This window comes from Neophocaena asiaeorientalis, unplaced genomic scaffold (assembly GCF_003031525.2).
Source record: "Neophocaena asiaeorientalis asiaeorientalis breed wild unplaced genomic scaffold, Neophocaena_asiaeorientalis_V1.1 scaffold517, whole genome shotgun sequence".
NCBI classification, from domain to species: domain Eukaryota; kingdom Metazoa; phylum Chordata; class Mammalia; order Artiodactyla; family Phocoenidae; genus Neophocaena; species Neophocaena asiaeorientalis.
In genome coordinates this window covers 2,021,718-2,040,298 of record NW_020172724.1, presented here as the reverse complement: position 1 = coordinate 2,040,298, position 18,581 = coordinate 2,021,718, and the positions used below count along the sequence as shown (strand labels likewise).

The window sequence follows — 18,581 nt, the reverse complement described above, 5'->3', positions numbered from 1 at the left end:
TCAGCGCTTGTTCTTGTAAGTGGCCCTGCGAGGCCAGGCTGCACTGTGTCCAGACCGCCTGGTCCACAGGACTTGGGTCTGGCCTCGGGAGAACCAAGCTCTGTCTTGGTGCTGCCTGACCAGCTGGGTGAACTTGGGGGCCTCACCCTCCTCAGCCCCGAATGAGCACACCAGTTTGAGGGGCTAGAGAGACCGATCAGATGGGAAGGGCCTTGCAAATGCCCACATTGGGGATGCTGGGGTGGGGAACAGGTCCCTGGGTGGGACCTCTTCCTTCTGGCCCTCAGCTGGGCTGAGAGCTGCACGTCCCTCACAGAGGGGAGAGCGTGTTCATTTGGGGACCCTCTCCGAGCCCTGTGCCTGCCCTCCCCGCAGGCCCCTGAGCTGCCTGGTCGGAGAGCTCTCCCTTGGGGAGTCTGAGGCCCCTTTGAAGCTGGGAAGTTTGTACTGGAGGGGCAAAGGCAGCCTGGATTCAAAGCATCTCTCCTGGCCCTTAATTACCCTTCTTCACCCATAGGTGGAATTTCCACTCAAAGAGCTAAAGAAAGGCACCCGCTCTGCCGCAGGGGGACTGGGTTTCCCTGTTGCCTTTGTGTGACAGCCGCCAGCGGGGTGGTGGCAAGCAGCTTGGGTTTCTGATTTTAATGATTTCCTGAATTCATTCTGTTTCCTACCTCAGGGAAAGGAGCAGAGGTGATCCTTTTGAAAATTCACATAATTGCTTTTATTTGATTTTTATTAAAATGCATTCAGGAATAATGTGATTGCCCCCTTTATTACGTTGTTCATCAATCTGGCATGGGGAATCAGCCTGGAAAAAGAGGTGGGTGCAGGAGCCGGTGTGTGGTAGGGAGTGGGGACAGCCCCGCACTGGCCAAGTGGCACTGGGGGAACCCAGCCCCGGCTGCCCCTGACCTGGGAGGTGAGGTGATGACCCTGCTGCGCCCACTGCGTGGCGAGCTGGAAGATGGAAGGCAGTGCTGAGCAGGGAGTGCTGTGAGCACACTCTAGATGTCCTCCCCACCCCACCCTCTCCCCCTCTGTGCCTCCTCCTCCAAACCCTGAGTCCCCAGAGGCTGAGAGCCACAGCGGTCTGCCCTCCCAGCGTCCCTCGCACCCACACTTCCCTCGGCTCCCCCAGTTGCCTGCACCTTTACTGTAGCCTCTGTGCTGGTCTCGCTGGCTCCAGGCTCAGGGCCCTCAGTCCAACTTCCCACTGGCCCCCCTGATCACACCACTCTTCTGCTCAGGAACCTTGGTGGCTCCCGAGAGCCCCTTTCCTACCAGGGCCTTTTGCTTTGGGACCTTCGCCTGCAATGGAAAGTACCTTGATTTCTTGTCAGACTCGGTTCCGAAGTTGCTCTGCTTTATACTGGGCAAGTCCCTGCCTCTCGGAGCCTCAGTTGACGGATTAAAGGAACGTGAGCACCAAGGCCTTCGGGATAGGGTCACTGAGAGGGAACCACGGGGAATGTAACTCACACAGCGTGGTTTGGGGGGTTGGGGGGGAGTATCACGTGACTTGGCCCGGTGAGAGGTCAGAAGCGCTCAGCAAATGCTTCGGGTGAGAGGAAGGGCAGATTCAGCCCTGGCCCTCACTGAGGCCTCAGACCAGCTGAGGCAGCCATGGGAACAGCGATAGCATTTACTTCTAGCGCTTCTGCCCTCATGGCCTGCGGCCCTTCCCTCCTCCCAGCAGAGAGTTCTGGACAGGACCGGGCCCAAGCTTTCAACCTAGCAGGTAAGAGTGGGACTCACTGTTCTTCCTGCCTCTCGCTGCCCTTCTAGGGGATGGGGGTTGCGGTTTCCGAGGAGGGTCAGAGATGCCTTTGCTGGGCTTCCTGGAAGCCCTCTCCCCGCTGAACTTGGCACGTGCACCAGATGCCCTCCCTCCTCCACCCTCGGCATGTCTTATTGCCCTCCTCTAGCAGATGAGGTAACTGAAGCTCAGAGAGGGTAAGTGACTTGTTCAGGGCAGCTCAGCTAGGAAGTGGGGGGGCTCTTGGGCACAAGAAACTAGGATGGGCTCGTGACTTCCCTGCTATCCCTGAAGCTGTTGGTGAGATGCTTTGAGGGGGTGGGTTTGGCAGCTGGGCCGGGCCAGGTGGAGCCACCCTGTGCTCTGGGGTGTGGGTGTTCAAGGCAGGCCCTCTCCACTCAGCCTCCAGTCTCTCTAGGGGGTCTGCCTCTGCTGGGTGGGCTGCACAGGGAGTCAGGTTAGCATGCGGGGCATGGGCATACGCATCCAGAGCTCCGGTGGATGCTTTTAATTTCTGTGAAAAGCCCATCTTCACTGAAAAAAAAAAAGACAAACTTTTGTTGTCTGTTGCCGGTTTTTTTTTTTATGTGTTTGCTTTTATGCAAATCATTTGGCGGTGGATACAGCCGGGGGAATTCAGAGAGTGGAGGCCGTACATTTAGAAATTCAACTGTGTGGCCCCTGAGGGCCAGCTGGGGCCCTACCACCTAGGCCAGCACTCGGTACAGGGCGCTGCGCAATGCTTAGTCCACCATGTGGCCGCTCAGCCTTGGGGAAGCTGTTACCCCCACTGGAATGCCCTTCCCTGTTCTGCTCTGCTTGGATGGCTCCTCCGTGAAGCCCATGCCACACCAAGCCTCCCTGGATGTGCTCGCCCTCGGGTTCTGATACCTGCTCACCCTGCCTGCCCGTGCCTGGGTTCCTTGGCCCAGGTTCACATCCAGTCTCTGCGGTCAGTCTGTGAGTCTCTGTAAGAGGGCAGGCCCAGTCCTCAGTCATGGGGAGGGCCATGCCGGGAGCTGGGAAAGTCCTCTAGTCTCAGCAGAGGAAATCCCAGCCCAGAGGGGCAAAGGGTGACCAACATCTTCCCTAGGACCAAGGGGTTTCCTGGGATGCAGACTTTCATTGCTAAATTGGGACAGTCTCCATCACCCTAGCTAGGGCTGCTTGCTCAGGGCCTAAGAGCAAGCTCAGACCCTGAACCTCCTGATTCCCCATGGCTGGTACCATGTCCTGATGCTGTCGCTATAGACAGTCAGTACCTTCTTTTGAGGGAGGGGGACACTGAGACCCCTTGGGTGTCCAAGAGATTGGCCCAAGGCCATGGGTGAGTGGCTACAGAGCCAGACTAAGGGACCGCCAGCCCTTGAGCCTCTGGTTGGTTCCTGCATCCAGGGAAAGGGCTTTGCCCCAAGGGAGGGGAGAATGGCTGAGCTCTGTAGTCCTGTGGCCTGAGTGCCACTCCCCAGGCCATCTCAGACCCCACCTCCCAGCTCCGTGCTTGCAGGGCTGAGGAGGGGCTGAGCCTCCCTCCCCCACTGCACCCCAGCCTCCCCTCCCCCCCCAGCCCCCAGGCCCTGAAGAGCAGAGCTCCTTATCAGATCTTGGTTCTCTCCTCCGCTCTGCTGCCTCTGCCTGGCCTCCGCCCCCAACCCCTGTAGCCCTTTCCTCTCAGAAGCTCCTTTTCCGTTACCAACACAGGCAGCCTGCAGAGATGTTGGTTTCTGTTGCTTTAAAAAAAAGTTTCCTTTTGGTGAGGTCGGTGAGGGGTTGTTTACTGGGCCTGCAAAGCCTCACCGTGGGCTGCAGCTGGGGGGTGGATTTGGGCCCGAAGGCTGCACGCACAGCCCTGAGCCTCTGGATCCTGTGCAAAGGCAACAAGTGTGGAATAAACACCTGCTGTGCCCCCAGCTCGGGGCTGGGCTCTGGAGCACCTACTGTGTATTCACACTCCCTCGGGAACCTGTGCATCTGGGCCGGGGGGTTATCATCCGTTTCCCACAGGAGGCAGCTGAGGCACAGCAGAGGTGGCTGGGCCCCAGGCCTCTGGATTCATGGTCCGGACTCTGCCCACCACAGCGTGCTGCCTTCAGAGCTCCCCATTCCAACCTCCTCCTTCCTTACCTGCCTTTCCCCACACACACAGGGCCCAGGTTCTCCCCACCTGAGAGACAGAGCTTCCTGAAGCTTCCGTCCTAGCATCGTGGCCCCTCTGTAGGTAGGGCATGAGCTCTAGCCATGCCACCAGAGCTGGATTTGAATTTCAAGTCCTCCTGCTGTGTAACCTCTGGCAAGTTGTTTAGCCTCTCTGAGCATCAGTTGGCTTGGCCATCAAATGAGAGAAACTTGGAGAAATCCCTGAGAGAGACTGGTGGACTCTGAAGGCTGTCAGGCAGGGGGCTGGGGTCTCTGTTTGCTTAACAGGGGCCTCAGGAAGTTTCAATTGTCAGCCAGGTCTGGGGAATTGGCAGAGGTGGTGGGGAACTGCTGAAGGTGGGTGAGTGAGGGAGCACCACGATGAAGACCATGTTCCAGAAGGATCATGTAGGCATCAGTGTGGGTGAAGACTGCAGGGGAGAGGTAGAGGCTGTGGGGCTATTGAAGGGGACTTTGCCTTCCTTTTCAGAAAAATAAGGTGATGTTCTCCTTACCCCACACCCCTGCCCACGCTCACCCCCTGCAACCAGGAGCAAGAATCATGGAGGCGAGACCATGATGGTGTGCCAGACTCCTGCCCAGGACAGATTCCCCCCACTGGCCTCCTCCCGGCTTCAGCTGTCATGCCCTGTGGGAGGAGGACCTGGAGGTTTAAGGGGTCCTGAACCCCAGCCCACACCAGGGGCCAGGTGTGACATAGGGTGTCCTCCTCCTCCCAGCAGCCCCAGTGTCCCTGAGAAGTGTTGGCAATCCAGGTCCACCTGAGAACCACAGTTTCCATTTCTCACTGACCGCCTCCCCTGGGTTTCCTAAACCTCTTGCTTGAAGCCTCCTGACACTACCTGAGTCCTTGAGAAAACTCCCTCCAACCCCTCACCTTACAGGTAAAGAAGTCCCCCCAGAGCAGGGCAGCAGCTGGGCTGTCTGTGTACACTTCTCCTGCCGCAACCCCGGCCTCCCCGCATCCAGGACACGGGAGGGAAGCTCCTGATGCAGGGGATCGAAGGCCATCTCTTTCTGTGAAGGAAGCGTCTTTTCTGTAAAGTGAAGAGTTCCCCTGACATGTGTCTCCCTGTGAGTGTCACAGGCATTCTTAAAGATGAATGATCCTCCGCCACCTGTACTAGGTTTCCCTGGGGATAAGCCACAGCTTGGAGGAGCTGAGGAGGCCGGGAAACTTTACCTGAGGAAACTTTACTGTTCCCCCTTCTCCTGAAGTTTGTTGGATGGAGAGTGTGGAGAGTGGGAGCACCTTTATGTGGGTCCATTCAGGCTGCTACAGTAGAATACCATGGACTGGGTGGCTTATAAACAAGACATTTATTTTTCACAGTTCTGGAGGCTGGGAAGTCTAAGATCAAGGTGGTGGCAGATTCAGTGTCTGCTGAGAGCCTGCTTCCTGGTTCATAGACAGCTGTCTTCTCACTGTGTCCTCACATGGTGGAAGAGAGCTCTCTGGGGTCTCTTTTATAAGGGCACTAATCCCACCCATGAGGGCTCCAGACTCAGGACTTAATCACCTCCCCAAAGTCCCACCTCCTAATACCATTACCTTGGGGGTTAGGATTTCAACCTATGAATTTCCAGAGGAAGCATTTGGACCATAGCAATCTTGTTCTGGCAAAGGTTCTTTAATGGCAGGAAAGAAGGGTGTTTGAGTTTCACAGCCCTCCTGCGGCCATTGTACCCACTTCCGAGACAGGTACACTAAGGCCCAGAGTGAGAGCCTAGATGTCCTTGCTCATATTCAGAGCCTGACTCTCTGGACTTTTGGTCAAGAAGAAAAGTCTCTCTCTGCTTGCTTCCAAGGCATTGTTGCCCTGCCGCTTCCACTGTCCTCAGTTTCTGGCCAGCACATAGTCTCTTGCACAAGAGGAGGGATGCTGTTCCTTGCTAGCCCTGTGGCTGCTCTTGTGATGCTGGGCTCCTCTGCTGTCCACATGCTCAACCCTGTAATAAAAATACTTCTCCAGTTAGTTCTAATTTTAACTCGCATTAGGACCGGCATTGCCTATAAGGCTGGCAACCAGATACCCTGGGGGATGTGCCTGCCTCACCCTCTCTCCTGGTGATAGAGGCCTCCAGGCAGGGGACGAGTGCTCACCCTGCTTTGCTGTGTAACCTTCCCCAAGGCTCTTACCCTCTCTGGGCCTCTCCTACATCATCTTCAGTGGCTGCTTTGTGGGGTTGCAAGGATCGAAGGATGTGAGTGCAGGGGATTGGAAGCCCTTTCTGTGGGCCGGCACTGGGCAGCCACCTTTTGTGTGTTTAAGTTGTCTTCACAGCAGTCTAAGATGTCTGACACAGACAGCTTCACGGACCACTTACTATCTACCCACCATCTGAGGGGGTTCTGCGCAGGAGGATTTTTATAGATATTATACTGGTATTCCCCTGCTGACCAGGCCTTTGCATCCTTTTACCCGGGGGTTTGGGGGCTATAGTAGAAATGGCTCCAGATCCAAAGCTCTCTCTTGTCATCTCAGACAAGATGCTGTAAGGTGGCCTGGAGGGCCTTCGAGGGACAAGACTCCAAGGAGGATGGGACAGACTGAGAAGGAAGGTGGGTAAGACAGGCCCAGACTCAGGTGTGTGACCAGGCCTCAGCATTTCTGGGAGGCCAATCCTGCACCTAGTCCAGCCTCATGCCCAGCGGAGTAGGAGGCCACAGGACGTCAGGGACACGCAACTCAGAGCACGAGGGCCTCCGCAGCGGCCAGGACAGAGTGGAGATCCAAGGCCCTGCCCTACTTCCTGGGCACCATGGGGCCTCCCTCTTCTTGAGGCCGAGGGTAACAGCCTGATAATGATGGAGGTGAGATGGTCAGAATTTAGTTTCTTGAAAGAAAAATCCAGAATGTGCTACTTCTTGCAGCTGTACATGTTGGTATAGCGTCATGCCCTAGTAATAGTTCTATTATACCCACTGCAGAGATGAGGAAAGTCAGCTCAGAGAGTTTATAATCGTCCAAAGACATCTTGCTTGGAACTGGTGGATCAGAGACGAGAACCTTGGTTTGTTGATGTCAAAGCTTCTGCAGCTTTTGCATTTTTTATGCCTACTTGACTGGCAAGATCACCCCACTTGGGGGACAGATAGGACAACAAGGCCCACATGGGAAAGTGACACAGCTAGGAAGTGAGGGAGGACTACCCAGTCTGTGCTTAGACGCTAAGCTGCCCTCCTCTCGGTCCAAGCTGCCCACGGCCCATCCGGCATCCCTCTTCTTCAGCCTAAGGCCACCCACACCAGGCCTCCAGGCCCTGACAGTGTGGAGAAGTTCTGGCCTCCTCACCTGCTTCCCACAGCCCTTGCTGGCTGCAGAGCCTGCCCTGGACCCACTGAAGCCGTGGCTCAATCCCAGATGTTGCAGCAGGCACAGCCCCGGCCCTGCCCAGGCCTGCCATGGGCTCCTCCTCTCCATGGGCTCTGGGCCTGGGAAGTGATGCCTGCTGGCTCAACCTGAGATTCAGTGGGTGAGGTTATGTTTTGGGTCAGCAGATCCAGGATCAATGCTTTTGATTTCTAGCATTTCTTTTTCTTTTTTAGAATTTCCATCTCTCTACTTGTATTACCCATCTGTTCATCCACGTGGCCTACTTTTTCCATTAGAGGACTTAGCATACTAATCATAGGTGTTTTAAATTCCTGGTCTGACAATTCCAATATTTCTGCCATATCCGAGTCTTGTTCTAATGCTTGCTCTCTCTTCAAACTATTTTCCCCCTTTTATCACGCTTCGCATTTTTAAAAAAATAATTAATTAATTAATTAATTTTTGGCTGTTTGGGGTCTTTGCTGCTGCCCACGGGCTTTCTCTAGTTGCGGCGAGTGGGGGCTACTCTTCATTGCGGTGCACGGGCTTCTCGTTGAGGTGGCTTTTCTTGTTGTGGAGGATGGGCTCTAGGTGCGTGGGCTTCAGTAGTTGCAGCACACGGGCTCAGTAGTTGTAGCTTGCAGGCTCTAGAGCGTAGGCTCAGTAGTTGTGGCGCACAGGCTTAGTTGCTCCGTGGCAGGTAGGATCTTCCTGGACCAGAGCTTGAACCCGTGTCTCCTGCATTGGCAGGCGGATTCCTAACCACTGTGCCACCAGGGAAGCCCAAGCAGGACTTTCTAATGATAGAAGTCTCAGGCTTACTCTGTTAACTCTTTCCTGCACAAATGTTTAAAAACTTTCATTTCATCTAATACAAACACTTAAAGCTATACATTTCCCTCCAGCCAGTCTTTTAGCTGCATACTACAACAATTAATAGATTGTGTTTTTATTTTTTCATTCAGTTCAAAATATTTTCTAATTTCCCTTGTGATTTCTGTTGCCCTGGCTTCAACTTGTCTGCAGCATCTTATCTGTTATTAATTCCTTCCTATGAAATTTTTATTTTATAAACTGTATTTTCTAGCTCTAGAAGTTCTGTTTGTTTCTTTTTATGGTTCTCATCCATCTCTTCACTACGTTTTCTCTTAAATCCTTGAATATTCTTATAATAATTATTTTAATGTCATTGTCTGCTAATTCCACAGTTTCTGTCATCCATGTCTGTTTCTACTGAATTATTTTTCTTCTAGCTGTGGGTTGTATTTTCGTGCTTTCTTGCATGTCTAGGAGTTTTTGTTTGGGTGTTGGGCATTTTGATGCTCCATTGCTGAGTGTTTGGATTTTGTTGTCTTCTTGAAAGATTACTGAAGATATAGCTTTGGCAGGCAGTTAGTTTACTGGTGGATCAAGTTGCTCCTTGTGAGGCTTATTTTTAAGCTTTATTAAGCTGATCAATGAGGCCTCTCTGCTCTGCTCCGGCTGGTTGGAACTCAAAGTCTTTCAGCTCTGTGTGAGCTCTGCAAGTAGTTAAACTCACAGTTCCCTGGTAATAATTTTTCTCTGATAGTTGGACTTTGCCTGGCCTCATCACATCTCACCCCCAGACAGGCACAGTTTATAATTCATTCTAAGGCTCAAGAGGACCTCTGTGAAGATTTCTGGAACTTTCTCTGCCTAGCTCTCTCTTTGCTGGTACTCTGCCCGTGACTTCCTCTACAGGCTTAGCCTCCCTGTTCTCCAGCCTGTCTCATCGGCTCAGTGAGACTGCTGTGCTTTACTTAGATTCACTCTCTTCGTTTGGTAGCCTGGAACGTGTGTCCAGTTCGACAGCTGAGACAATCATAGAGCTTACCTCATCTGTTTCCCTTCTCTCGGGAATCACTGACCTGTGCCTCTATGTGAAGATAGGTGTTTCTTCCGTTTTCTTTTTGTATTTCTTTTCATTTTTTATGGTGCTGGTGCCAGTGTCAATCTGATTACCAGTTACTCTGTCATGGCTAGGAGTGGACAGCATTGACTCCTGTCCAATGTTCCTGTTGAGTAGAAGTTAACCAGGAAGAGGTGTGTCGGGGCATCTTAGGAGAAAGAGCTGCACAGGGGGAAGTTGTGAGTTTGGGGCATGTTCAGGGATGGTGTTTGTGGTATGTGTGTGGGGAAGGTTATGCGGGAGCAGACAGATAGGCAGGAATGTATTTGCAAAGGACCTGGAATGACATCTGGGAGTTTGCACATTATCCCAGAGGTCTTGAGGAGGCTAGAGCAAGAAATAATTATAAATGCAATAACAATGACACGTAACTGGTGTGTTTTCATGTACCAGGCAGGCACTGCTCTAAGCTCTTTCTGTGGATCATCTCATTTACTCCTCCGTCAGCTCATGAAAGACTAGTGTTACTACGAATTGCCTCGTGCCCTGTGTTTTTCTAAGCACTTTACGCAATCACCTCATTTAGTCCGCACATAGAGCACTACTTGGTAGGGAATATAACTATGCCTATTTTATAGATCAGGAAACTGAGGTACTGAGAGGGGAAATGACCGATGGTAACACAGAGAATAACTAGCAACAGAGGTGGCTTTCTTTTCTGCCAAAACACTCTTTCAACATTATTATAATAATGTTCTTAAAGCTGCCTTTGGGTCATCCAGGTGTCCGTGGTACCCCGTTGCCTGCAGATACTGTGAATGGGGCATTGCCTTGCGGTCAGGTGGTACCTGTGATACTTTCAAATCACATCCGCAAATCCTTTGACACTTTCCATCGGAAGGTGGACTCTAATTCCCCTCCCCTTCTGGCTTTAGTGACTCGCTTCTAATGAACAGCACGTGGCAGAAGTGATGCCTGATGACGTCTAAGACTGGTTATAAAAAGACATCCCTGCTTCCGCCTCACTCGTTCTCTATGACACATGCCTTGGGAGTCCCAATCTGTTTTCTGTGCCTATAGTTTTGCCTTTTCTAGAATGTCATATGAATGGAATTATCCAGTGTGTCGTCTGGCTTCCTTTATTCAGTATATTGCTTTTGAGATGCATCCATGTTGCTGTGTATATCGGTAGTTTGGTCTTTTTTATTTCGGCAGTGTTTTGTTAATTCACGCACCTGATATCCATTTGTCCATCCCAGGGCTGGGCATACGTTGGGCACTCAATAAATGGGTGTTGAGTAGCTGAGGGGGTGAATGGAAGCTGAAGGTGGGGACTTTGCAAATCTGTTAAAGCCAGGCTTTGATGGAGGTTGGAGGAAGCAAGGTGATGACATTTTCCCGAGACTCAGTTATCATTCATTAATTCACAGCTACTTACTGAGTAGCTACTCTGTGCCAACTGTTGTGCTAGGCTGTAACAAATGGTTTCTGCCTGCTCCAGAGCTGACTGTTGATCTGAGAAGACAAATAACTCACCAAGCGGTTAACAGCGAGGGAGATCAGTGCTGGGAGAAAGGAAGACAGAGAAAGGGTGCGAGATGGGGAGGGCAGGGCAAAGGCGTGATGGGGTGGACAAGCCTTCCCAGGGAAGTGAAGGCCTGAAGGAGGCTGTGTTTGCTGGACCATGGAGGAGGGAAGGGTGTGCCTGGCAGAAGGAACATATGTGAGCACACAGAGTACACAGCATGTTGGAGGAATGAGGCCAGTGTGAATGTGGGGACTGGTCAGATTTAGGGCTGGAGAGGTGGTCCTAGGGCCCATATTTTGCATCAGTGAGTTTGGCTTTTAGTCTAAAGACAAAAGGGATCCACTGAAAGACTTTAAGTTGCGAAGTATTAATCAAGGTCTCTGTACTTCAGAGTGGAGAAAGGATTGGGTGCATAAATACAGGGAGAAAGGCCAGTTGGGGGGTTGTAAGTATTCCAGGGAAGGGCGGTGGTGACCTGGCCAAGGGCAATGGGAAGCAGAGCTTTTAGATCAACTTAGGGGAGACCTGCCAGAATCTGGTGACTGATTTTATGTGGGGAGGAGGCAGAATGAATTAAGGCTGCATCCCAGGTTTGGGACTTGGGCAACCATGTCCCTGGAAGGGGAGCAAGTAAGGAGGGGGCAGGGGGTGTAGAGATGATGAGTAAACATGGGGACTGTTGAGGTCAAAGATGTCCAAGTGGAAAAGTCCAGGAGGCAGCTGGATATTGTGGTCTGGAGAGGGAATCGGCTGGACATGCAGAATTGAGAGGCCCTGGCACGGAGCAGGGAGTGGATGACCATGCCCATAAATGCGTGAAGAATGTGGAGGGCCAAGGGCTCAGGACAGGGACCTGAGGAACACCAGGATTTCAAGAGAAGGACAAGAGGTGTCTAAGTGAGACTGAAGGAAACGGTGTGGGAAACAGAGTTGCTGACAAAGGAGGATTGGAGGAGCCTTGGGACGAGTGTTGAAAGGCATGGCAGCGGGCACCAGCAAGCATGCTGCCCAAGGGTAGTGAGATAAAGGGCAGGACTCAAGGACGGCCAGCCCCTGGTGACCTACGAGATGACCCCCTTGGAAGGGTGGGAGGGGCAAAAGCCGGAGAGCTGGCTGGCGGTGAGGGGTGGATGGTGGGGACCGACAGGGAGATCGTTTGCAGCGTGGCGTCTCTGTCTCGTTTTGCAGTTTGGTGGGGACGCGTGAGCCAAGGCTGGAGCTGGTGAGGGATGTGGGATCCGGGGAGGATTTTAGATGAGAGCAGCCTGGATTCGTTTAAGCACTGATGCAAAGCAGCCAGTAGAGAGGGGTGTTCTGGTTGTCTACTGCTGTGTAATAAACCACCCAAATCGTAATACTTTAAAACAACAACCATTTATTATCTCGTAATTCTTGGAATAACTGGGCTCTGCTGGCTCACATGGGGCTTCAGTCACCTGTATGTTTGACTAGAATGTGAAGATGGCCCATCACATGGCTGGCGGCTGGCGCTGGCCGTTGGCGGAGAGTTTGGCCGACAGGAACATCGTGGTTCTTCTCCATGTGGCCTTTCCATCTTGGTTGGGATTGTCACAACATAACAGCTGGCTTCCAAGAGTATGCACGTGCTCCAGAGAAGCTGCAGATATCTTAAGACCCAGTTTTGGAAATTACCCAATGTCACTTCCACCACATTCTATAGGTCAAAGCAAGTCGCAGGCCAGCCTCGAGTCAAGTGGGAGGGGGCAATAGACTCCATCTCTTCTTGTTGGGAGGAGCGGAGAAGAATTTTGGCAATCTTGAACATAACACAGGAAAAGGAAAAGGTGAACCTGTACGGGAATAACTGATGGATCTATCGAGAAAATGGCAGGGCTGGAGGCCCAGGGCACATGCAGTGGGATTGGCTTTAGAAAGAAGAAGGGCTTGGAATGGGCTTCCAGGAGGGTAGGGTCATCTTATATTTTCTCAAGATCTGAGCAGGTCAACCAACCACAAAGTTCTGGGTTGTGTAAACCGCTTTGAACTTCCCCTCCCTTTGTAGAATAGCAGAGAGACTCCTAAGAGCAACACTTACTATTGAGTGCTACTTCGGCCTTAATCAGTTCTCCCAGTGGCCCTGTTTGGTTGTATGAGGTCAATGTAGTGATACCCGTTTCACAGGTGGAGCAACTGAGGCTCAGCACGTCTCTCTCTGTCTTTGAGTTTGTGTGAATGGGTTGATTGTCTGCACATAAAACACATTTGCTCTCTCCTATCTGAGGAACATGTGGATGTTATAATAACTCCTTAGAGGAGGGACCCCATATGGATGTGAAGTGAAATCCTCACTCAGGAGAGGGGAACAGGGAGTGGTGGCACCAGCTCAGGCCCTGGCAACCTGAGGGGATCTTGGGCTGGAATGGAACCTGGGACTGTGAGGTTCAAACCCCTCAGGACAAGAAGACAGAGGAAGGAAGCGAAGGTTGGCTGCAGAAACCTGTACTGGTGACCAGCATTCCCGCCACCCTAATCATGCACTCGTGATATTATTAAAAATAATTTATGTCATGTGACTGCTTTTTAACTATCTGCTTTCAAGACTTAAGACCAGGATTATAAAAGGCATGCATTTATAAATTATCAGCGCAGAGCTCATAAGCGCATATACATTGGGGAACACTTTGGTAGCACTTTAAATTAATTTATTGTCATTCATTCCAGCTGTCTGTGATGTAAACCTTCAGCTATAAATTTGTACCATCATCTGACACACCATTAACTAAGGTGCTGCCCGAGCCAGAGCACATTATAAAACATTCGAATACAATTTCTGTAGGGACTTACAGCTCCCCTCTCCTTCCTTTCCTCTCTTCTCTCTTTCCCCTCCCCTCTCTTCCCCTCTCCTCCCCTCTCTTATTAATGACAAGCAATATGGAGAGGAGGCAAACACTTGAGAGTTGTGTTGGCAAAGGAATCAGGGCAGGTAAGACTCACTCTGCCTTGTGGCCGTCCACAGAGCTCATGGGGTTTCATCCCATTTTACAGATGGGACATCAGAGGTCCAGAGAGAGCATGGGTTTGTCTAACTAAGATCACACAGCCAGCAGAGACAATGACCTCCATCCTACCCCAGTGCCTCCCTGGCAGGCAGGCTGAGTCTCTGCTCCTGAGAACTTTGGCCTGGGCGTGAGTGACCCCCCAGAATTCAGAAGAAATGTAGGAAGAGGGAATAAGATTTCTTTGAGAGGAGTTTCTGGTGGGGCAATCAGAGAAGCTTTCTGGGGATGCCGGGCAAAGAGAAGGAAAGAATGGAGGGGGATTAATCCCATGAATACTGTTTTTAAACATCATAAAGGCAGAGAGTGGCTTGTTTGGGGGGCCTAGAGGGACTGAGCTGGCGAATTGGAAAGCAGTCCCAGGGGACAGCTTGGATCCCATGAGGAGGGATGTGGTAATGGCCAGAGCTGGCTGACACTGGAGGGAGCTCCCTGTCACTGGAGGAATGCAACTGGAGGGCTTTGGGAGACATGGAACCGTGTATTCGTTTCTTATTGCTGCTGTAACAAAAGACCACAAGAGTCATGGCTTTAAAGAACACAGATCTATTAACTTATAGTTATGGAGGTCAGAACTCAAAAATGGGTCTCATTGGGCTAAAATCAAGGTGTCAGAAGGACTGCGTTTCTTCTGGAGACATCTAGGGGAGAGTCCAATTTTTTGCCTTTTCCAGCTTTTAGAGGCCGCCCACTTTCCTTGACTCACGGCCCCTTCCTCCATCTTCAAAGCCAGTGACACCAGGCTGTGTCCCTCTAGTGATGCCATCTTGCTGGCTCTCTCTTCTGCCTCCCTCTTCCATTCTATGTACCCTTGTGACTACATCAGGCCCACCCAGATAGTCCTAGAACATCTCCCCATCTCAAGGTCAGCTGATCAGCAACCTCAATTCCATCTGCAGCCTAATTCCCCTTTTCGTGTAACCAACATATTCCCAGCTTCTGGAGACTAGGATGTGGACATTTTGGGGGGTGTGATTACTCCACCTATCAGAGATGACGGGTAAGGCCTCTGAGGTGTCCGTCACCCAGAGAAATTTTCTCATCTGGAGCCAGAGGACATTGCATTGCTTCTCTTAAGCAAGATAAGGTATGAGGTAGAAGACCCTTGGTCCTGGCCTTTGACAGTTCTCCCAATTACCCATCTGGAGTGAGCCACAATGAGGAGGCCACAGGAAGACTATACTGGGGCCAGGACAGGATGGTGGGGATGTCTCAGAAGGGCTGCCTGGCAGGATGGAGTTGGCATCCACCCCCAGCACCAACTGGCCATCACTGCTCCTGGAAGGGAGAACTGTGGACCTGAATGGTCCCTGGACTCCAAGCCCCAACTGCCAGGGCCTGTGTGTTTGCCCTCCTCCTTTGTCTATCCCCCTCACCTCCCCTGTCCCAACCGGGCCTTCTTGCCCTCATCCCAGGAAGCCCTGACCATCCTGAGTATCAGTCCCGGGAAAGTTCTGGGGCAGCCTGGGAGGAGCCTTGCTAGGAGCTGCCTGGGGCAGCTGGGCGTTCTTGCCTGACAATCGTTCACCTTCCTCTTGCACACTGAAATGCAGGGGCTGGGTCTTTCTAAGACCGTATCTGTCCAGCTCCCTCGTTCCTCTCAAATCCTACGGATAAGGTCCTTAGCTTGGATAAAACAGTATTTACCCCACAGGGCTTTGGACAAAGTGGAGTGACCATCACTCTAAATGGCTCCGTGGCACAGGGTCTGGCACATAACAGGAAGTCAGTGGTGGGTGGTGGCCTTCCCATTGGCGCTGCCCCCGGCCAGGCCAAGTCCATTCATTCTCAAACATGCCTTCCCTCCGGACCCTGGCCCGATAACTGCAGGTCTGAGCTCTGAGGCTTCTCCTAATGTGACCAGACCGTTGGGGTTAACGTTTCTGTCCCCTGCCTGTCTTGCTGGCCTGGGGCGGCCATGCAGACTGTGATGTCCCCGAGGCAGGGCCTGGGTCTCCTTGGCCTCCCCGGCTCCAGGATCCAGCCCCAGCTGGGCACTTAGTAGGTGCTGGGTCAGGTGTTGGAAGGAATGAGTGGATGCTGAGCTGAGAGCTAATTCACTCGGCAAACATTGCTCAGCCCTGCTCAGTGCCAGGCCTGGTGGGCACCCCTGTCCCAGCCCCCACCCTCCAGGTGTTCACCGGGCCTCTTTGCCTGTCATGTGCTACTGTGGTGGGTGTGTGGATCACTGGCCAAAGAGGGAGGAGGACAAAGCCTCCGATGGTGGTCCTTGAACCCTCAGCACCCACTCTGCTGGTACTCACGTCTCCTCTTATCTCTGACCAGACCTCGAAGAGCCAAGAACCGGTTCTATTCGTCAATTATCTGCTGTCTGTGCTGAGAGCAGGGCTGCCTGGACAGATAAAGCCCCAGGGGAGGGGCAGGGGGCCAGGAAACACACAGGGTGCAGGAGTGGAGCCCCTTCATCCGGTGGGCACACACCACAGTGGGCATGCACCCTCACACTCTCACACACAACGATGGGGACATCTCTGGCACACCTATCACCCCTCTCACATGTACACGCAGCCCCACACCCTCAAAAGGCCCTCCTGCGTGCACCTCTAGCGCACACAAACCCATAGTCACGCCTGATCACTCCCGCAGCGTGTCCCCTACACACATTGCTTCCCACACCCACGGTCACATGCACCCTACGTGGACACACCCTCCCCCAACACGAGCCCGCAGAGCCTGCTCCCATCTGCCCTGCCCACCTCCGCACACACATCCTCCGCCTTGGCGATCACACACACCTCTGGCAGGCACACGCGTCCATACGCACGCTCTCCAAGCACACGCCTCGCCAGCACCCATGCTGAGGGCTTCCTCCATGTTCCCCAAGGCGGAGGACTGGCCTTACGGGGTTCTGAGGGCAGATGGATCATGACCTGGGGCCGGTTGGTTTGGTCTGAAGTTTTGGCTGTAGAACCAGGAGACCTGGGTTTGAATCAGAGGTCTAAATTCACTAACCACGCGGGCGCCTGGATGAGTCCCTTTCCCAGTCCAGACCTTGGTTTCCTCATCTGTGAGATGGGAACAATACCAACCGCAGTGGGTGTTTCCAGGATCCAGTCAAGTGCTGTCATGGAAGTGAACATAGAGAGGGTCAGTGTGTATTATTATTGCTGTTTGCTGCTGTTGTTGATTAATCGGGTAATCAATCAAAAAAACCTTTGTTTTTTAATTATTTTTTATATTTTTGTCCGTGCCACGCAGCATGCGGGATCTTAGTGCCCTCACCAGGGATCCAACCCCGGGCCCCCTGCCGTGGAAGTGCACAGTCTTAACCACTGGACTGCCAGGGAAGTCCCAGCAGTTCATTTCTTTTCTTTGCTAAGTAGTATTCCATAGTCTGGATGTACTAGAGTTCGTTCAGCCATTCACCTCATGGAGGACATCGGGTTGTTTACAGTTTAGGACTAACACATAAAACTGCTATGAACATTTGTGTACAAGTCTTTGTATGGACAGTTATTTCCTTTCCTTATGGGTGAGTAGGAATGGAATGGCTGGATCACATTATAGATAGATTTTAAAAAATAATTTTATTTTATTTTATTTTTTAATTTTTGGCTGCATTGGGCTTTATCTAGTTGAGACAAGAGGGGGCTACTCTTCATTGTGGTGCACAGGCTTCTCATTGCGGTGGCTTCTCTTGTTGTGGAGCACGGGCTCTAGGTGCGCGGGCTTCAGTGGCTGTGGCATGTGGGCTCAGTAGTCGTGGTACATGGGATTAGTTGCTCTGCGGCATGTGGGATCTTCCCGGACCAGGGCTCGAACCCGTGTCCCTGCATTGGCAGGTGGATTCTCAAGCACTGCGCCACCAGGGAAGTCCCAGTAGGTAGACGTTTAACTTTTTTTTTAATTAAATATCTATTTTTAAAAATTTATTATTCATTTATTTACTTAATCTATTTTCGGCTGCGTCAGGTCTTAGTTGCAGCACACGGGATCTTCCTTGAGGCATGTGGGATCTTTCGTTGCAGCCCACGGGCTTCTCTCTAGTTGTGGTGTGCAGGCCCCAGGGTGCATGCGCTCAGTAGTTCTGGCACGTGGGCTTAGTTGCCCCGGGGCATGTGGGATCTTATCTCCCTGACCAGGGATTGAACCCGAGTCCCCTGCATTGTAAGGTGGATTCTTTAGCACGGGACCATCAGGGAAGTCCCAATCGGGGTCCTTTGGAGGACTGGGAGACCCTATCAAGGTGCTTGTGACCAGGAAAACCCGGCCTGATCCTGGTAACCTTGAGGGTTCGACACCCTCCACCCCAAATCACTGGGACCCTGCCTGGGTCTAGTGCCTCACCCAGGATGCTCTGCAGCAAGCCTATCCCCCCGCATGCCCTCAGCTGGCCCACAGCTGCCCCCCGACCACCTCCTCCGTCCACGCCCAGGCCCCCCTACACCCAAGACGTTGGGGTAGGTTTCCTTGCAAGACTTTCCAACCCGATTCCCAGCATTACAGCGGAGGGTGACAGCACCGCTCATAGCAGCTCTGCGGGCGGCCTGGGCGCGGGGCCGATGTGGGAGCACACGGAGGTGTGACTGTGGGGTGTCCGTGTGGGTCTGTGAGGTAGGAACGTAGCCCGCGGCCGTGCGGATGTGTGGTGTGTGGGCATCGCTGTGCCGTCTGGGAGCGTGTGTGTGTGTGTGTGTGTGTGTTCGTGCGTGTGGTGGGTGTGTGGGTGCTAGTGCTTCTGTGGTGCCGGGGAACGTGAGTGTGGAGATGTGTGTGTGTGTGTCTGTCTGTGGGTGTGTCTGTCCAGGAGGGTGGCTGCAGTGTGGGTGTGCGCGGGAGTGCATGTGTGTGCTGTGGTGTGTGTGTCTGTCTGGGTGTAACTGTCTGTCTGGCCGTGGGCATGTCTCTCTGGGCGGGTGGCTGCTTTGCGGGGGAGCGGGGCGGGCTTCTCTGTGCTTGTGCGGCGTGTGGG

General features: G+C 52.6%; 1 long non-coding RNA gene across 1 annotated transcript in view; it reads left to right on the top strand.

Annotated features, from left to right (window-relative positions):
* Positions 1-1,888: 1,888 nt before the first annotated feature.
* The window catches only part of LOC112396482 (uncharacterized), a 212,535-nt gene continuing 195,842 nt past the window's right edge, over positions 1,889-18,581 (top strand). Inside the window, exon 1 of the long non-coding RNA XR_003002576.1 lies at positions 1,889-1,956. This is a non-coding gene — a long non-coding RNA (uncharacterized LOC112396482). The remainder of the gene's footprint in view (positions 1,957-18,581) is intronic.